Here is an 18,758-nt window from a genome sequence, read left to right on the forward strand (position 1 = left end):
CAGTAGAGGCAATGACCATTTGCTGCAACTGCCAACATCTCAACTCCAGAAGGTCAATCAGTGTTTTAAAATTAAAAATCAGTGTACAAAATAAGGTAAAATCAATGGGATCCTTGCCCTGGATTTCAATAGCATTAAGATTAGGCACTACATAATACATGATCATAGAAATGTAGGGCTGGAAGGGACCTCAAAAGGTCATGTAGTTCAGCCCCCTGCACTGATGCAAGACCAAGTAAACTCAGACAAAAACCAGTTCAACACCTGTCTGGGATGAACAGCCACCAATGATGGAGATTCCACCACCTCCCTAGGTAACCTGTTCAGTGCTGAAGTATCCTCATAGAAATCATTAGAAAGCTTTTCCCAATCTCTTATTGCAATCTCCTTTACTGAAGGAATTGGTGTATTCTGCTTGTCCTACCCTTGGTGGACACTGAGAACAATTTATCACGGTCCTCTTTACAACAACCCTTTAAATACTTGAAGGCTACCAGGTTCTCTCCCATTTTCTCTTCTCTACACTAAACATGCCCAGTTCTTTCAACCTTTCCTCACAGGTCATGTTTTCTAAACCTCTGATCATCTTTGTTGATCTCCAGGACCCTGTTCCACCTTTAGGAGAGGGTATGTGGCCTAATGGTTAAAGGAAAGACTGAAAGTCAGTATTGTTGGGTTCAGTTCCTGGCTCTGCCACAGACTCCATGTGACCCTGGGCAAGCCTCAGTTTCCCCATGTGTAAAATGGGGCTAGTAAAACCCATCTCACAGGGGTATGGTGAGGATCCTGCAAACACCTATGCATGTGAATAACTTTATGCATGCATGTAGCATTGAACTCAATGTGCCAATAGTCATATGCTGATTTACACTAGCTGGGGATGTGACCCACTGTTTGTAAAGTTACTCAGCATTACTGGATCAGGGTCTCCCCTTAAGCTTCACATCTGTGCTGGGGGCCAGCACAAGGGCCACACCCCACCAATAAGTCTCATCTTGAGGCTTGTAAAGCGCCCAGAGATCCTGTAGACAAAAGGCCATAAAGAAAATGCAAAGTACTATCATGTATTCACCAACCTGCCCAAGAGCTTGCAAAGCAGTCCAACACACTAACATGATGCACCTGTCTGCATGAGAAGATGAGAACAATCCCCCTCCCTCCATCTGTGTTTTTTATAACCTTCTCCCTGAGGCAATGAGAGTGGTTTTCATTTGATCAGTTTATTTTTTAATTAATTGATTCAAATGAATGCCCCACACATTGCATGCACATGCTTGGCTAATGAAAGCCTTTCATAAGAAGTGTGTAAATCATGATGGCTCTTCCGAGATAATAGTGCAGCTTGTGAAGATATTTCTTAGTGAGTTTTGGAGGGATGGAAGATGGGATGCTGGAGAGATGGCTTGTAAATTTCAGCCAGTTCTATTTTCCTCTTTGGACAATAAAATCAAGGGGGAGGGGTTTGTACATTGAGGACTCAATTTGTGTGTGCAGCAAGATGCCTATATAAAACCCTGTGTTGCACACTTTTTATGCTGCACTACTGGTAGACACACCCAGGGCCCAATCTTCCATTGCCATTGACACTAATGCAAATGCTACCGTATCAGAAAGTCAGGCCCTATGGAGTAGATTGCTGCTGTGTGTAGGGGGAGTTTCTGGTGACAGACTCCTATGTAGCCCTGCTACCTGTGGCCAGTATAGGTTGTGTGACTGGGGAGAAAGTCCTGGCCGGGATCTCCCTGCACCCTGAAGAACCCGGCTGTGGTATCAACCCATTGGTGACTAGCATAAGAGAAGCAGTAAAGGATGGGGGTGGAACACCTTTACACACCCCACTCCTAACCTGTAGCCAATAGTCCAGAGGGTGCCCAGAAACTCTGGTGATGTGTAGTATAAATGCACAATGATCTGCTAAATTCTAGAACTATATGGAATGTATCCCTGCCAACATCCATGTACCAAAAGCTGCACTGCACATTGCTGGTGAGATAAACAGCCAGCAGCTCTGCAGCTGTAAATTGGCAGAACACCATTCAAGCTAAATTTACCCTGGTTAAGATTCTGTCCCTAAAGGTGCAATTCCTTCTCTTGCTCACTCTGGAGTCAGCCTTGATTTACACCAATTAAGTCAGAAGAATTTCACCCAGCTAAAACTGATGTAAACTAGAATTAGAATCAGGCTGAACCACTTTAGGGAAAAGAATTAAAATTCCAGTCACACTTGAAATTCCCATTTTCTTCACCGAAAATGGTCCCTCTGTTGACCTTTAAACTTTGGTTGGCTGCAAAATTTATTGCCTGAACCCCAAAGAATTAGCGCTCAGAAGGTTGACATACAGCTAACACGCCCTCAGATACAGCCCAGAGATCTGGGCTTTTAGAATCAGTATTTTAATGTGAACATATGTACTTTTCCACCTACCATGTGCCATGGGGGGAGGGATAGCTCAGTGGTTTGAGCATTAGCTTGCTAAACCCAGGGTTGTGAGTTCAATCCCTGAGGGGGCCATTTGGGGCAAAAATTGGGGATTGGTCCTGCTTTGAGCAGGGGGTTGGACTAGATGATCTCCTGAGGTCCCTTCCAACCCTGATATTCTATGATTCTATGTAGCAGCATGACCAGACATGTTCTCCATAAATGTTGGTGGGGAAGTTTCACTTCCACAAAATTAGTGTCTCAAACAATGAGAGAGTTCTAAACAAATCCCTGGAGCCATCTGGTAGCAAGAGAAGGAAATGAAAGGCCAGATCCTCAACTAGGGTACATCAGCATAGTGCCCTAGGCTTCAATTTACACCACCTGAGGATCTAGCAGGAACTCCCCCTACAGAGGGGAGAGGAGCATTGGCTGCCTCACACACCCCCAGATCCAAGTAGCCCAGAATTTTGGGTCCAGTACTTTGTAACTTGCAATCTGGGAAATGAAATTTACATATCTGCACAGGGCCTGGGCACTACAGGCTTGTAGTTTTTGGGCTTCTCCTCTGGGCAGGGGTGAATTTCACCTCAGAGGGAAGTGAAAAGAGTGCCTTCTTTCTTAGGGTGAAATCCATCCCCATGGAGAGAGCCAGTACAATGCTTGTGCTCCACTGAAGCCCCATTTTTAGGTCTTAAAGGGCACACACGGTTTGCATGAAGGAGGATTTCATCCTCACTCCAGGATTTAATCTCGCTCTGCTCCAGGGCCTTCCCTTTAATACAGCGCATTAGTGGTAGAAATATTTCTGAACTATGCCTTGAAAAATGGAAGTTTAAATGATCTAAAGAGCTGGGAAGATCAGGGGTCTGGGGATAATACCTTTCACTCCCATGCTGTCCACTGGAATCCAGGCCAGCCTAATAGTGCCCAAGAGCTGGGTGCATGGAAGAAAGGAGTTTGGCAGTCTCCAGCCAGCTCTGAGTATACAGGTGTCTGCATCACAAAACCACCCCCACCTTACTGGGTAAGAGGCTCTGGCTCATGTTATCAGACTAGATGTGCCCTTTTAGCCTAGAACCCATGAAATAATAATCACCCCCACTCTTACATAGCAGTTCTTCCCCATAGATCGCAAAGCACTTCACAAAGGAGGTAAATATTATCACTATCTTACAGGGGGAAACTGAGGCACAGAGAGGCAAAGCAACTTGCCTAAGGTCATCCAGCAAGCCAGTGGCAGAGCAGGAAGAACAACCCAGGTCCCCTGAGCCTCAGTCTAGGACTCCATTCACTAGGCCAAGGCTCAACAGTGAATGGAACAGAGGCTGAACCTTTGCTTTCTTTAGGCATCTCTCCATGACCGTATTGAGGCCCAGTGATGGGAAGGGGATTACGCATAGGGGGTGTTGTAAAAATTGGTGGGGGGATAATGCCATCAAAATTAACACAACAGGGGAAGCCATCCCTGCCTATTGCCAAACCTGCTCTTAACACAAGCACTGCAGTGACCAATCCTGCACAGTTCACACATGCTGGAAATACATCGCTTTCTGCAGCAATATAAACCAGAAAGGAGTTTCAAACCCCACCTGCAGCTTCCATAAGAGACATTCCTTCCCAAAAGGGTGGGAATAATAATCTTTTGTGCTAGACAGCTGCTGCAGCTTCCCCCCAGATGCTAGATGCATTTAGAGGAGAGGGACTGACTCACCATGAAGTGCTTTGGGAGTTCTAAACAGAGGCGTTAGAGACCATATTATCCTGCAACACAGTGCTAGGTTTGAGGGATTAAGGTTTCTATAGAAGGGGTCATTCTGGGACAGAGAGCTCCCTTCTTGACAAGCTGTAACACACCTACAGCTGGCAGAGTTTGGAATGCATCCGATGAAGTGAGCTGTAGCTCACGAAAGCTTATGCTCTAATAAATTTGTTAGTCTCTAAGGTGCCACAAGTACTCCTTTTCTTTTTGCGAATACAGACTAACACGGCTGCTACTCTGAAAAGAGTTTGGCTGTGTCTGTTAAAGGCTTTTTCCATTCAGGGGCTAGCTATAGTCTCAGCAGCTGCTGCTTTGTCTGACATGACCAGCTATCCAGGGCTAATACTTTTTGTAGGTGGTAAGCCACCCAGGCCCGATATCTGCATCGGAAATGGGTACCCTAGCTAAAGGGAGAGAAGATGAAAGACACCCATAGTAAGCTAATGGGGGTCACTTAATCACTACAGGCTTGTAACAGGGACCTACACCTCCCAAGCACCCCCTCCTGGCCTGGGTAGCTCTGTGGTATCCTACTGCCATTTCCCCTCTTAGGCTCCTTAGTAACTCACAAAAGGCTTTAATGAGTCCAACAATAGCCCTTCTTGGGGGACCCATTTCATTTAACAAGAAATTCAAATGAACTCAATCCATGCCTCTCCTACCTGGCATCCTCCCACAGGCACCAGTCTGCCTTGTCCAAGTCTTTGTAAGCCAGTAGGCAAACCTCCCCTGCTACTGCCCAAGCACATCACCTGTGTCACTGCAGCATTTCCCCCAGAAGGCCAGCTTTCCTCTTGGCTCTCTTCAGCCTTTTAAAGAAATCACTCAGCTGATCAGGACAAGCTTGTAGGGAGGAGGGTTGGGGGTGGGGTTGCTAACCCAGCACAGGTGTGGCTGAGCTGAACTACCCTTAAAGGGCCAGCTGATCTGAGCCTGGGCCACATTTTCACATGAGCCTACTAAATGGCAGCTGCCAAACATGCACTGGCACCATGTGATTGTGCAACATGATTACAAGCGTGCCAATGGGAGGCACAGTGGAAATACTGTCTAGTGGTGAGAGCGGGGGGGGGGGGGTGTCTCTTTCTGCCCTCATGGAGAAATCACACAGAAGTTGTCACAACCTGGTGCAGTCCTGCTGTCCGGATGGACACCAGTCCATTGTGAGTGGACCCAACCACTGAATCCCATGTACTGTTAAGCCTCTTGGGGCTGGGGAGTGACTGGTCACTCTGCCTGGCCATATGTCCCATGGGCGGACCCCATGTCTTACACTGGTTTTGTGCAGTGGGACCCCGCATTCCAGCCACACCACCTAGACCCCAGAACCAGTGTCCAGCCCTCCTGAGCCTCCCAGTTGCTTAGACACATTTCTCCCAAGCCTGCCTGGCTGGAGGAGGTCTGGTTTCCTCCTTACACCTGGCAGGGACAATGTGGACATACATCAAAGACCATATCCACTTACAAAATAAATATCTCGTCCCATCTCTCCCCCACATAAACAACAAGGGAGCTGAATACAATGTCTAGAGCCAGGTCCCTTGCTGGGGTTACAGCAGGGATAAATCAGCAAGCTCAGCAGAGACACTGAAGGACAGGCAGGACTGCACATAGCAGGTGTTGATATGGTATGACACCGCAAGCTGCTTGTTTACTGGGCTTCTTATGCCAAAGGCGACTGGACCATGCCTGACTGAGCAGGGATCAGGGATTTCCTCGCCCGGGAAAGCGGCCTCAGCCATTCTTTCCTCTTTACGGCGAACGCTTTCGGGATCTAAGCCGTTGTGGTGTTTATAACTAAGTGATGGGCAAAGGTTTCTGGAACAGGGAATGGAGTCCCATGAGTTCAAACTCCGAGGTAGCCGCTTCCTTGTAATGACCCAAAGGGGATGCCAGCCCTTCTGGAGACGTGTCCTTGTTCTGATTGGCCACTTTTGCATTTGCAAACAGTTGTCTTGCCTCGTAGATACCTGCAATCCATTACCTTTTTATAGCCTGAGTGCCAAGGTTATGACTAGACTATGTGCTTTCCTGGCATACAGCAGATAAATGATCCTTTCCTTTTTAGGCAATCCCAGCCCAGGTTCATGTGGGGGCCAGACTTATCAAGCAAAGTCAATGAACGGCGGGTGCAGGGAAGTAAGGTAAGAGATCAGCTGCTTGCCTGGAAGCTGGGCCTATCCCTTTTATTAAACAAACCCTAACTGCTGGCTGTGCTTGTGACATCCAATGCATGTGTGTGGGCGGGCGGGAGATGTGAGAGCAGTCAGCAGCCAGTAATTTCGGATACAGTGTGTTGGCTTTACTCCGCCGGCTTTTCTAGGTATGAGAGGTGGATGGGGAGGGTAAGAGAGGAATCACAAGGAAACCCCAAAGAAAAGAGGTTTACTTTAAACAGTGGTCCCACCCCAATCCCAGGATCAGACTGAGGCTGAACTCAGCTGCAGTGGCTATGAAGGGGACTTTCTGTTGAGGCTGCTGGGCACAGACAAGCTCCTGTGATTAAGAACATAAGAGCGGTCATATTGCATCAGACCAATGGTCCATCTAGCCTAGTGTCCTGTCTTCTGACAGTGACCAATGCCAGATGTTTCAGAGGGAATGAACAGAACAGACAATCATCAAGTGATCCGTCCCCTGTCATCCACTCCCAGCTGCTGGCAAATAGAGGCTGGGGACACCCAGAGCAAGGGGTTGCATCCCTGACCGTACTGGCTAAAATAGTCATTGATGGACCTAGCCTCCAGGAACTAATCTAATTCTTTTGTCCCACCTTTGTTATAGTTTTGGCCTTAACCACATCCCCTGGCAATGAGTTCCACAGGTTGACTGTGCGTTGTGTAAAGAAATACTTCCTTTCATTTGTTGTAAATCTGCTGCCTATTTTTAAAAAAAAAACAGTGCTTCAGGTGAGGCTTGAACTCACAACCTCAGCACGTCTCCACTCAGCACTGCCGTATAAATACTATGCGCTAACCAATTGTGTTACTGGGGCACCCACTTTATGTATCCTTCTACCTTGTGCTGCCCAGTGACCTCACATGGGATCTGCCAAGTCCTGATCTGGACACATCCCTTGCACAAAGGAGCAGTGACTATTGTCTTCTCCTGTTCTGTTCTCTCTGATGAACTCCTCTAAACAAACTCTTTTCTGTCCAAACACAGTCCTGCTGGAATTCCTCTGCTTCCCCCCGCCATGGTCACTAAGCCTCAGATGTTGAAATCATCTCTGTGTATTATATAAATACATCCATTTCCTCCATTAGTTTCATCATTCTTCCTGCTGTTGATGTGAAGGAGAGAGAAGCTCAAGCAGCAACGTTTGGATCCAGATCCCGAACACCCCCCACTCCAATGTTGGGGTGTTAGAGATAGGGGACTGATCTTGCTCAATATACACATGGGGTGAAATCTGGATCCAGGCCTGGGTGGGGATTTTGAACATCCCTAAAGTTCAGGGACCTGGGGCTTTGGTTTGAAAGGCTGAAGCCACATGAGCAATCCAAGTTCGGAATTTGATCCCATGCAAAGCTTTGGGGCTGTTTTGATTTGCGGTATTGGCTTAGCCTCATCTCTCCTTCAGGCTGGGACCAGAAGCACTAGCAGAACATGGGAAAGCTTCAGTGGGTTTGTCTACACTGTAGCTCGGAGCTGGCCTCCCAGCCCAGGTAGAGACACATGCTAAGCTAGCGTGCTAAAGATAGCCGTGTGGATGTGGCAGCATGGGCAACAGTTTGGTCTAGCCAGCGGAGAGAAGCCCGCCAACCCCTTGGGTCCAAGCTCTGGTAGCTAGTGTGACACAGTCCCTCCTCTGCCTTGGTGGGTCCTGCACTTATTGGCGGATTTTGCTCTCCTTAGAGATTCACGGCAGCCCCCAGTTTGGCCACTTTCGTGGCTCAAATCTGCCATTCACTCAGATAACCTCATCACTGGCCAGCATAGGGGAAAAAAGAGTAAGAACAATCCCTGCAGTCTCTGCTGATCCACCATGTGGGTCGGGGACCAGCTCAGAGACCTTCCCCTCCAGTGGAACCTCCTGTGTTGGGCCAGGAGTTGGGAGATTTGGGGGGAACTCGGGCCCACCCTTTATGCAGGCTCCAGCCCAGGGCCCTGTGGACTGCAGCTGTCTAGAGAGCCTCCTGCAACAGCTGCGCGACAGCTACAACTCCCTGGGCTGCTTCCCCAGGGCCTCCTCCCAACACCTTCTTTGTCTTCACCACAGGACCTTCCTCCTGATGTCTGTTAACGCTTGTACTCCTCAGTCCTCCAGCAGCACATCCTCTCACTCTCAGCACCCCTCACTAACTGGGGGGGTGAGAGCCTTTTTAAATCAGGTGTCCTGATTAGCCTTAATTAATTCTAGCAGCTTCCCAATTGGCTCCAGGTGTCCTAACTAGCCTGCCTGCCTTAATTAGTTCTAGAAAGTTCCTGAGTGTTCTGGAATAGTCCCTGTTATCTTACCCAGTGAAAAGGGACCTGCTTAACCTGGAACTAACGTATCTACTTTTGACCACTCTCTTGTAGCCATCTGGCCTGATCCTGTCACATTAGCCTGTGCTAGTGCTAGTGGAGGTAGCGTGTCTGTCTACCCATGTTGGAGGGCTTCCTCCCAGCTGCAATATAGATGTACCTTATTAGCCTATGGACCTGATCCAAATCCTACTGAAGTCAATGGGAATCTTTTTGTGGATTGTGATGGGTTTTAGGTCAGGGCCCTATAGGGAGATATATAAAAGCTAATCTCATTTAATAAGGCCTCCAGATTCCTTACACACAAGTTTCAGATGGGAACAACTTTCAGTTCTTATTGGCTCAGGCTGGATATAAACCAGTGAAATAAGGCTTGACATGAGTGCTGGTCAAAGCCTTTCCACCATTGGAAAATTGGGTTTCTGACTAAATGAAAATTTTCCCCAAAAGTGCAATTTCTACAGACAATGTTGTTGAAAAACCAAACGCCCTCTCCTGAAATATTTTGGCCAACGTCTGAAATATTTTGATGCAAAAATAGCACAGCAGTTCCTCATCGGAGTTGTAGTTTGGGTGCCTTACATGCCTATTCTCCTCTATGGGCCAGGCTCTTTGGCTGGAATACATCTCCCTTAATGGACCATGGCCAGGGTCACCAGTCAGACACCCTTTCCCCTCAGGGAGATGTATTCTGGCCAGAGAGCCCAGGCCAAAGAGAAAATGGGAACCCCTGAACTACAGCTCCCATGAGATATTGGGGTGCCATTTTGAATTGGCGTGCTTCTGCGTTCAGCCAAAATATTTCAGTAGTTGATATTTTGCCAAAAAGGCAACATTTTCTGAGGTAAAAAGCTCCTGGTTTCCCCCTACCTTGACTCAGGACATCATTCCCAGTCCCCTACCTGAGGACTGTTTTTTTTAAAGTACTGAATCTGATGATGGATGCAGGACAGTAGAGCACGCAAACAATATTTGATTGTGATCCACTCTCCTAGACAATGGATATGGCGTCTTATTTCAGGACCCAGTCATGATACTTCTCAGCACCTTGGAACTCATGACTGATGGCAGGTCATCCTGAATCGCCACTAACACTGGATGGTGACCAGTGCTTAATTCATAATGAAAGAGGTGCCAGGGCTCAAGCAATTTTGATGCCACAAGCCCAGAGGTGCTGGGGCTCAGACCTGGCAAGCCCTGGCACAAATGAAGCACTGATGATGACATATAATGACAGATATGAACAGTTCTCAGTCAATACAACATATTGACTCTTAGTATGGGCTAAAAAATAAGCCAAGGGAAATGGATTCTGTTTCCCCCCGGAACCAGCCAGGGAATAGCAAATCATGACCCCAAAAGTTAAAAACAATAAAATTAAAGGAGTTAATCACACTTTGGATTAATTTGTTTTAAACCTGCTGCCTATTAAAAATTGGTGTTCCAAGTGAGGCTTTGGCTCACACTTTTGGGCCCTCTGCGCTGAAAACTGATGCCCGGTGTCTAGAAAACATATTGACCCCATTTGTAGGCCAAAATGAACCATGTCAGTGCATTGTGCTCACTGAAAACTAGAGCTAAGCCCACAGCAAACCTCAGATAGACATATACCTGAAGTTGGGCTGAGTTCAGAACCCTGCTCTAGAGCAGAATTTTCCAGCTAACCTGCATCTCTGTGAGGAGCTGATCCAAAACCCTGCATCCAAACAGTTCCAAATGTTGTGGGGGGGTGTCTGTATTTGGAGCAATGCAAGATTTTTGCAGCTTGAGGTTTCTGCTACAAATATTGGTCAGGTGAAAAACCAATGCATTGTCAACAGCAGAGAGCATTCTGGGAAAGAGATGCTCCAGAGCACCTTCTACTCTGTTGTATGGGTGCTTTGGAAGGAGCAGGCCAGAGCAGGCTCTGTCACTTTGGAGAGGTGATGTCAGCATCTCTGCTGATGTAAATGGGAATGGATTTACACCAGTAGGGGACTTGTCCCATAGAGTACAGAGTGGCACATCAAAGTAGCAGAAAAAGCCTCTTGCTTTCCTCCTCGGTTCTAGTCCCAGCTCTGCTACTAGCTATCTGAGGGACCCTGGGCAAGTCATCTCATGTTTCTGTGCCTCAGTTTCCCTAGGTGTAAAATGGGGGATAATGACACTGAGCTCCTTTGGAAAGCACTTTGAAGTTTATGGATGAACAGTGCCAGTGGAGAGGAAAAAGCTTTTGCTGTAATGGACGCTGCAAAGAATCTGGTTTGCAGCTGACGTAATGAGCTGAACAAAGGAAACCATTTGCCATGCACACCAGCTAGCAGTCCTATTTCCCTATATCCCAACCGCTGTTGCAACAGGCCTGAGCACATCCCGACACAAGACTCTCGCCATTCATTGTGGCCAGCTCAGCTTCTCACAGGCTTTAGCTATCCTACTTAAGCCTTGCTCCTGCATGAGGACCCACTAGGCATCCTGTGGTATTCTACTAAGCGTGAACACACAAACAGTGGGCCATGCTAATGGATGCTAATGCAGGCTGGTGGTCTAATGTTTTAAATTAAGGCCCCAAGTGAGCCCTTAATAAGCTTGAGATTCAGCATATTAAAAGACAGTGCTAATTAAAAATATATATTTTGGTGGGGGTGGGGGGTAAAACAGCGACATATGGGCCTGCCTAGTATTTATTTTTTTTAATTAACTGTTATCATCTATTATTTAAGACGGGAAGGCCCTGCCACAGTTCTGCAAGTGTTTTTTAAGGTGTGCAGAGAGACATTTCTCTGAAAGGCATGCTATAAAGTTGATCGTTAGTCTGAATCCTCACTAATGAGGCTTTTCAAATAACCTGCGTGCCCGGACAGACCATAAATAATGATCCCTTCCCTTCCCTTCCCACATGCCTCATTCTCCCTGAACTGCCATTAAAATTCAGGGGGCCACGTTCATTCTCCAGCTGTGTCCTGTGCCATGTGTGCAGCAACCGGGAGTGTGTGTGTGTGTGTATGTGTGAGACTGGAGGAGAGGGCTGTAGCAAGAAGGGCATCCAAGCATCAGCTGTGTGTTCTCTCTCTGAAGTATCTGCAGGGTGCGAGTGTGTCCGTATGAGTGTGAGACAGACAGCAGGCTGGAGCCTCAGCAGGTGGCTGTGGACCGAGGCTGATTTACATCCGAAAGCAAAATCATTATGCAAAAGGGTTAAGAAGCGAGCAGGGGCCAGATCCGTTCTGAGTCCCCACCCCCCGCAGTGCTATTCCCTTCAGTGTGGTTTCATAGGTTGCCATGATTCACTCTCCTGCCACCTTTGCCCCGTGCCTTGTAATCCATCGCACTCCCTCCCTCCCATGAGCCCAGGACAAACTCCACGTTTGTCCCTAGTTTCTTCATGTTGCTTTGGAGGCTCTGGAGTTTAATGATGCCTGGTGGGGAGCAGATGGGCAGATAGGTGGAGAGGGGAGGGTGGGATGGAAGATGTGGGGCGGGGCCCATATTAAGATCCTTCTCCCAGAGCTGGCAGCTCACTGAGACATGGGCTGTGCGATGGGGTAAGGCCAGATGGCTATAGAAAAGTAGTCTTATTGGGATCCGGGAAGTGGGCGGGCGAGGCCCATCCACCGCTAAAGATCCCCCCCAGCCTAAAAGGGGGATCCACAGGACCTAGATACCCAAAAAATTCCGGGGGACAACTAATAAAATAACAGGGACAGGAGTGTGGTCAAAGGGTCAAACGAAGGGAACCAGACAGGGACACCGAGCAGAGAACCCCGGACAGCGCCCACTGCTCCTCAAAGGTGTCAAGGGAGTCAGAGGACGCCACCCAGAGGAACTCTGCCCGGATACGTGAACGGACCGAGGATCGGAAATAGGCCCCACAGTCACAGGAGACTCCATCGGCCAACCTCCTCACTCTGGTTTTGTAGATGGTCATTTTAGCTAGGGCCAGGAGGAGGTTGACCAGGAGATCCCGTGACTTTGTGGGGCCACAGATAGGGAGTGCATAAATGAGAAGGTGAGGGGAGAAGTGCAACCAAAACCGTAATAAAATATTGGTGAGGAGCCGGAATAGGGGCTGCAGCCTGGCACACTCCAGGTAGACATGTGCCAGTGTATCCCTCACGCCGCAAAAGGGGCAGGTGTCTGGGATTGAAGTGAACCGCGCCAAGTACACGCCCGTGCTCACGGCTCCGTGAAGGAGCTGCCAACTGACATCCCCGGCGGGCCTTGGGACTAAGATGGAATATAGGCTGGCCCACCGGGGCTCCTCACCCTCCAAAGGTGGCAGGAGGTCCTGCCATTTTGTATCGGGGTGGGACACGAGGGTGCGGGTGTGAAGGGTGTGGAGCACGAGCGTGTAGAGATGTTGTCTTGGCGCGGTTTGGAAGCAGACCGGCTGCATCTCGTGCAGCCGGCTTCTAGTGAAGGGGTGAAGGGGTCGGTTGGGTCCACGGGGCAGGGGTCCAATTAAAAGGTCCGGCGGGCCTGCGGTAATGGGTGGGCAGGGCGTGCCCTCGTGCAGGACCCGGTCGAGATGAACCCGAGCAGCGGACGGCAAAGCGGCCTTCACCTCCTGAAGTATGCGCCGGGGAGTACAAGGTCTGGAAAACCCCATGCGCTGAGCGAAGGTTAGGGGATCCAGCCAGTCTCCCCGGTCATAGTCCAGGAGGTCTCTGACTCTTGTAACCTCTGCCAGGATCAACTTCTGGTGCACCGAGTGGGTCTCCGCCACCTGCACACGGAGCTGGGGGTTGTGTAGCAGGGGCTCCGCGAGGAGATCTGCCCCCTTGGTGGCCGCCACGGACCTGGTCGTTGAAAAGAGTTTCTGGGTCCGGAGGAGGTCCTGGTAGAAGACCGGCAGCCCGGAGAGGTCTCGCAGAAGACCTCTCGGATGGAGATAAAGGAGCTGCCGGTCGTATTGGAGCCCTCGGAAGCGGTGCAGGAAGGCGTGCGGCAGTATGCTCCATGCCGGACTACCTGCACCATAAAGGAGCCTCTGCAGGGTCTGGAGACAGAAGTCATGGACCTGAGTGAGCAGACATTTTAGGCCCTGCCCTCCCTCCTTCAGAGGTAGATGAAGAACCCCTGCAGGGACCCAGTGCAGTCCTGACCAAAAGAACTCCAGAATCGATGTCCGGAAGTTGGCCAGGAAACCCGGGGCTGGGACCAGGGTGTTGAGCCGGTACCAGAGCATGGACAGGACTAGTTGATTAAGCACTAGCGCTCTCCCTCAAAGGGAGAGGCACCGGAGTAGTCCTGTCCATTTCCGGAGCCGCTCTATCACCCCGCCCTCTAAATTCTGCCAGTTCTCCGGCGGAGAGGGATGCGTGGCAGAAAGGTAAACGCCCAGATAGAGCAGCGGACCCGTGCTCCACCGGATGGCCTGAAGCGCGGGTGGGAGGGAGCTCGCCTGCCGCCAGTCCCCTACCACCAAACCAGAGCTCTTGAACCAGTTGACCCGCATGGAGAAGGCTGCCGAATAGATGGCCTGGCAAGCCTCCACCCACGCCAAGTCGCCTGGGTCCTGGACCACGAGGAGCACGTCATCAGCGTATGCCGACAGGACCAGCCGCAGCTCCGGCTCCCGCAGCACCAACCCTGTCAACCTCCTTTGGAGGAGACAGAGGAAGGGCTCAATCGCCAGAGCGTACAGCCGGCCCAAGAGGGGGCACCCCTGCCGTACTCCTCGCCCGAAGCTGACCGGTTCGGTCAGGGTCCAGTTGAGTCTGACCAAACACTCTGCGGAGGCGTACAGCACCCGGAGAAAACTCACAAACCTGGGTCCAAAGCCAAACGCTTGCAGAGTGCTCAGGAGATACCCGTGATCCACCCTGCCGAACGCCTTCTCCTGATCTAAGGACAGGAGGGCGAACGACAGACCATCCCTACACCCAAGTTCCAATAGGTCCCGGACCAGATATAGGTTGTCGAAGATGCTGCAACCTGGGACGGTGTAGGTCTGGTCTGGGTGGACCATGTCCACCAGCACGGACCCTAGCCGCAGCGAGATGGCTTTTGCCATGACTTTGTAGTCCGTGCTGAGGAGCGAGATGGGACTCCAATTTCGTAAATCGCGGAGGTCCCCCTTCTTCGGCAATAAGGCCAGCACGGCTCGCCTACACAAAAGAGGGAGGACCCCGCTCTGCAAAGACTCGGCCCAGACGGTGACTAGGTCTGGGCCCAGGACGTCCCAGAACACGCGGTAGAACTCCACGGTCAGCCCGTCCATGCCCGGAGATTTATTGGTGGGCATGCGACGGAGGGCTTCCGAGAACTCGGCCAGAGTGAGAGGCAGCTCTAGCCGGTCTCGGTCGCCCATGCTGACCGTCGGGAGCTCCTCCCACAGCACTCTGCAAGCATTAGGATCGGTCGGATCCGGGGAGAATAGGCTTGCGTAGAAGGCTCTCGCCCTCCCGCACATCTCCACCGGATCCGTGAGGGGGGTGCCATCTTCTGCCAGTAGGCAGATGACATGTTTTTTTGCCCCCCTCTTTTTCTCCAGGGCGTAGAAGAAGTGGGAACCACAATCCATCTCCCGAAGGAGACGGATGCGGGATCGAAAAAAGGCACCCCGGGCCCAATGGTCCTTGAGGGTCCGGAGCTCCTCCCGCTTCTCCCGGCACGCTCTGCAGAGGGGTGGATTCTCGGGGCTGGCGGCCAGACGCCTCTCCAGCTCTAAGACCTCCCATTCCAACTGCTCTATCACCGCATCCCTCTGTCAGCTGGCGCCCCGGGTGTAGTCACGGCAAAAGAGCCAGGCACGCACCTTCCCTAGGTCCCACGACCATCGCGCCGAGAGAAAGGCACGCCGCTGCCCTCGCCAGGCCAGCCAGAACTCCCGGAAGGACGCCACGAAGCCCGCATCCTCCAGCAAGCTGTTGTTAAAATGCCAATAGGCCGGCCCCGGCCTCTCCGCGCAGAGGGAGGCTGTTACGGTGGCTATATGATGGTCAGAAAATGGGGCCGGCCGGATGCTGGAGGAGTGGGCTCGTGAAAGATGAAAGCGTGATAAATAAATGCGGTCCAACCGGGAGTGGCGCGACCGATGGGCCTCCACCCGGACAAAGGTGAACGTGGAAGTGTCATCCGGGTGGTGGTCGCGCCAGACGTCCACCAGGGAGTGGTGTTTGACTATCTCCTGGAGGACGGCCACGGCGGCCGGGCTCTGCTCGGTTCCCGAGCGGTCCCGTTCCTCAAGGGTGATGTTAAAGTCCCCTCCCAGGACCAGGCACTCCTGAGGATCCAAAGTGCCGAGGAAGGTGGACGCCTGCTGATAGAATTGCAGCCGCTCCGGGCTCACTGCTGGGGCATAGATGTTGACGAGGTTGACTACGAGCCCCTCCATGCGGACCCGGAGGTGCAGCAGACGGCCCAGCACAGCCTCGGCAACCCCCAGCACCTCGGGCTGTAGGTCGGGAGAGAACAGGGTCGCCACTCCAGCCGTACGAACTTTGAGGTGGCTAAAGTAGACCCTGTCCCCCCAATCCAGCCGCCAGCTGTCTTCGGCGGTCGGATCCGTATGGGTCTCCTGCAGGAAAACCACAAAGTACCTCCCTCCCGAAGGAAGGAGAGCACCTGGGACCTGCGGAGACCCATTCTACAGCCGCGGGTGTTCAATGTTGCGATGGTAAAGGGTGCCATGAGGAGGGCTGGGGGGGATCCTCGCCGGCAGGGACGCTCGTGGCTCCCGGCGGGCCACGCAGCAGTCCGTGACCCACCCCGTAGGTGAGTAAGGAGTCACGGAAGTGGTGGACCCGCTGGTAGGCCGCGGCGCCCTGCCTCCCGGTCCTTTTCCCGTCCCCCATGAGGGCCCTTGCAGCCAGGAGGATTTGATTAAAGTCCCCCCATCGCTGGAGGGCAAGCTGGACTTTGTTGCGGGAGCCACGGACGTCTTCTAGGAACTCCCGCAACTCCTCTTGCAGCGCATGGGGGGTTGGGGTTACGGTCTGGTTACTCCCTGACGGGGCCCTTGGTACAGCCCCGTGGGCCACCGAGACGGGCAGACAGGGTGCGGACCCCTGACGGGGCTCCTGATGGGTTGACCTGAATGCTGGGGCGATAGGGGGTGGCGGAGGGAGAATAGCAGCCTCTGGTGGGTCGGGACGGGCAAACACAAAGGCCGCTCCCTGGGAGTCATCTGTTGGAAAAGGGAAGGAGACAGTCCCACGGGTGGCAATAACATCCAGGGAGGTGGACAGGATAAGGGCACGGGTAGAGGTGAGAGTCTGGGTGGGGAGAGAGCTCTCAGTGATGCCGGGTGCAAGCTCTCTGGTGGAATTGGCAGCCACGGCATCAGGAGGTGGACTCTCTTCTGTAGGCTCCTCTCCCGGGAAGGAGGTCGAATGCTCCTCACCAGCGAGGGATGCCCCTGGTGGCTCAGGTTCCAGCCGCGTGGCACTGGCCGTCGCCTCAACTGGCTCGGCGGCTCTCAGCGGGGTGCTCTCTGCAGCCGGGTTGATGGAGGAGTCCAGGGGCTCTTCGGAGGTGGGAGCGGAAGCAACGGTTAGGGGGAGGGAACATGGGGAAAGGGGGGCTGGAGTGAGGTCGCCCAGATCGAGGCCCGCTGGCATAGGATCGTCCTCCCCCTGGGTGACCGGGGTCAGACCCAGGGCCTCGATCTCCTCGTATATTGATGGGAGATCAGTTTCCGCCACCCCGGGATTCTCCCCACTGCCACCTGACGCAACGGTTGCCTCGGGGCACACTGGGGTTTCAGATGGTGCCTTGGGGGTCTTGGAGGGGAGGGACTCCCGTGGAGGGGAGATACCGCCTTCCAGTGCTGCCACGTCTTCCCCAGCTGGCACCGGTGGATGGAGCACACCCGTGGGTAGAGCGGAAGGCTCGACATCGGTGCCCCCCTTCCTGGTCTTCCGGGGGGCCTCCGCGTCAGATGGGAGGAGCGGAGCTCGAGCCTTCCTCTTGCCCCGCTTCCCCTGGACTAGGGCCCAGCCCTCCATGGCATCATCCAGGGGCTGGCTAGCAGGGGTTGTGTCAGGGGGCAGAGGCGATGGCTCAGGGACTCGAGGGGGTAACGGTGGGGCAGCACAAGGGAGGGAAGATTCCCCTTGGGGTGGGCCCTCTCCCATGCCCGGCAGTGTCCCTGCCGCACCCTCCTCCACAGGTCCTGCCAGATTGCGAACAGCGGGGGCGGGGCTCTCCCGCTCGTCTGGGCATAGTTTGGGAGGTGCCCCTTGGGCCCGAGCGGGAGCGATGGTGGACTGGGAAGGAGGAGGGGTGGTTTCGGACGCCGGGCAGCCGGGGGCGCCGGCGATGACGGGGCCGGTGCCCTGCCGGGGCTCGGGGGTCCCGGATGCCCCTTCTTGCCGGGCCAAGGGGCAGTCCCTCCGGATGTGCCCCATCGCCCGGCAGAGGTAGCACCGGGCCTCTCCCGTGGAATAATGCACCCGGTAATGGGCCCCCTGGTAGGGGACTAGGAAGGACCCCTCCAGTGCCTCTCCGTCGCGTGGCGCCGCCGGCGGCAGCTGAAGCTGCACTTGCCGGTGGAACGAGAGGACGTGACGGAGGGCGGGGTCCTTGCAGCCCAACGGGAGAGGGCTGATGACAGAGATGGGCTTCCCCAGGGTAGAGAGGGCGGGTAACAGGGCGGCATTAGGGAGAAAGGGAGGGACGGAGGTCAGGACCAGGCGGACGCCCAGGTCCTCTAGCGGCTCTAAGGGGACGAACACGCCCCCGACCGCCAGGCCCTTCTCCACCGCCTCCTGGGCGGCGGCCTCCGATGCTAAGAAGAAGACGACCTTGCCATACATTTTGGAGGCCGCCACAATGGCCGTGGGCCCCACCACCCTCGCCAACGCCCGCACATAGGTCTCCACATGGGGTGAGGCGGGCACCAGGAGGCAACGGACGCCGTGCTTCCTGGTCATGGTGGGAAAGGGGCCCTGGCCGCTATAGATGGTAGCGGAGGCGGTGGGCTGGAGAAATGATGTAGCGGCAGGCGGAGGGGCTGCCGCCACCTGGGCGTATGCTCTGGGGGCCTGGGGAGGGTCACCTGCAGAGCTGGTGGAGGGAACAGCGGGGAGGGGCGCCCCAGCTGGAGATGGGGCCGGGGCATTGGGGGCAGCCCCTGCCATGGAAGGCCTGGTCTTCTTAGTGGGGCCCTTCCCCTTCTTCTTC

General features: G+C 53.0%; 1 long non-coding RNA gene across 1 annotated transcript; it reads right to left on the reverse strand.

Moving 5' to 3' along the window:
* Window positions 1–162: 162 nt before the first annotated feature.
* LOC122457118 lies at window positions 163–16,589 on the reverse strand. Its single transcript, XR_006276461.1, has 3 exons — window positions 16,579–16,589; window positions 6,381–6,388; window positions 163–240 (listed from the first exon to the last, which is right to left on the reverse strand). It is a non-coding gene; the product is annotated as an uncharacterized LOC122457118 (long non-coding RNA).
* Between the last annotated feature and the right edge of the window lie 2,169 nt (window positions 16,590–18,758).

This window comes from Dermochelys coriacea, chromosome 21 (assembly GCF_009764565.3).
Source record: "Dermochelys coriacea isolate rDerCor1 chromosome 21, rDerCor1.pri.v4, whole genome shotgun sequence".
In the NCBI taxonomy this organism is placed as follows: domain Eukaryota; kingdom Metazoa; phylum Chordata; order Testudines; family Dermochelyidae; genus Dermochelys; species Dermochelys coriacea.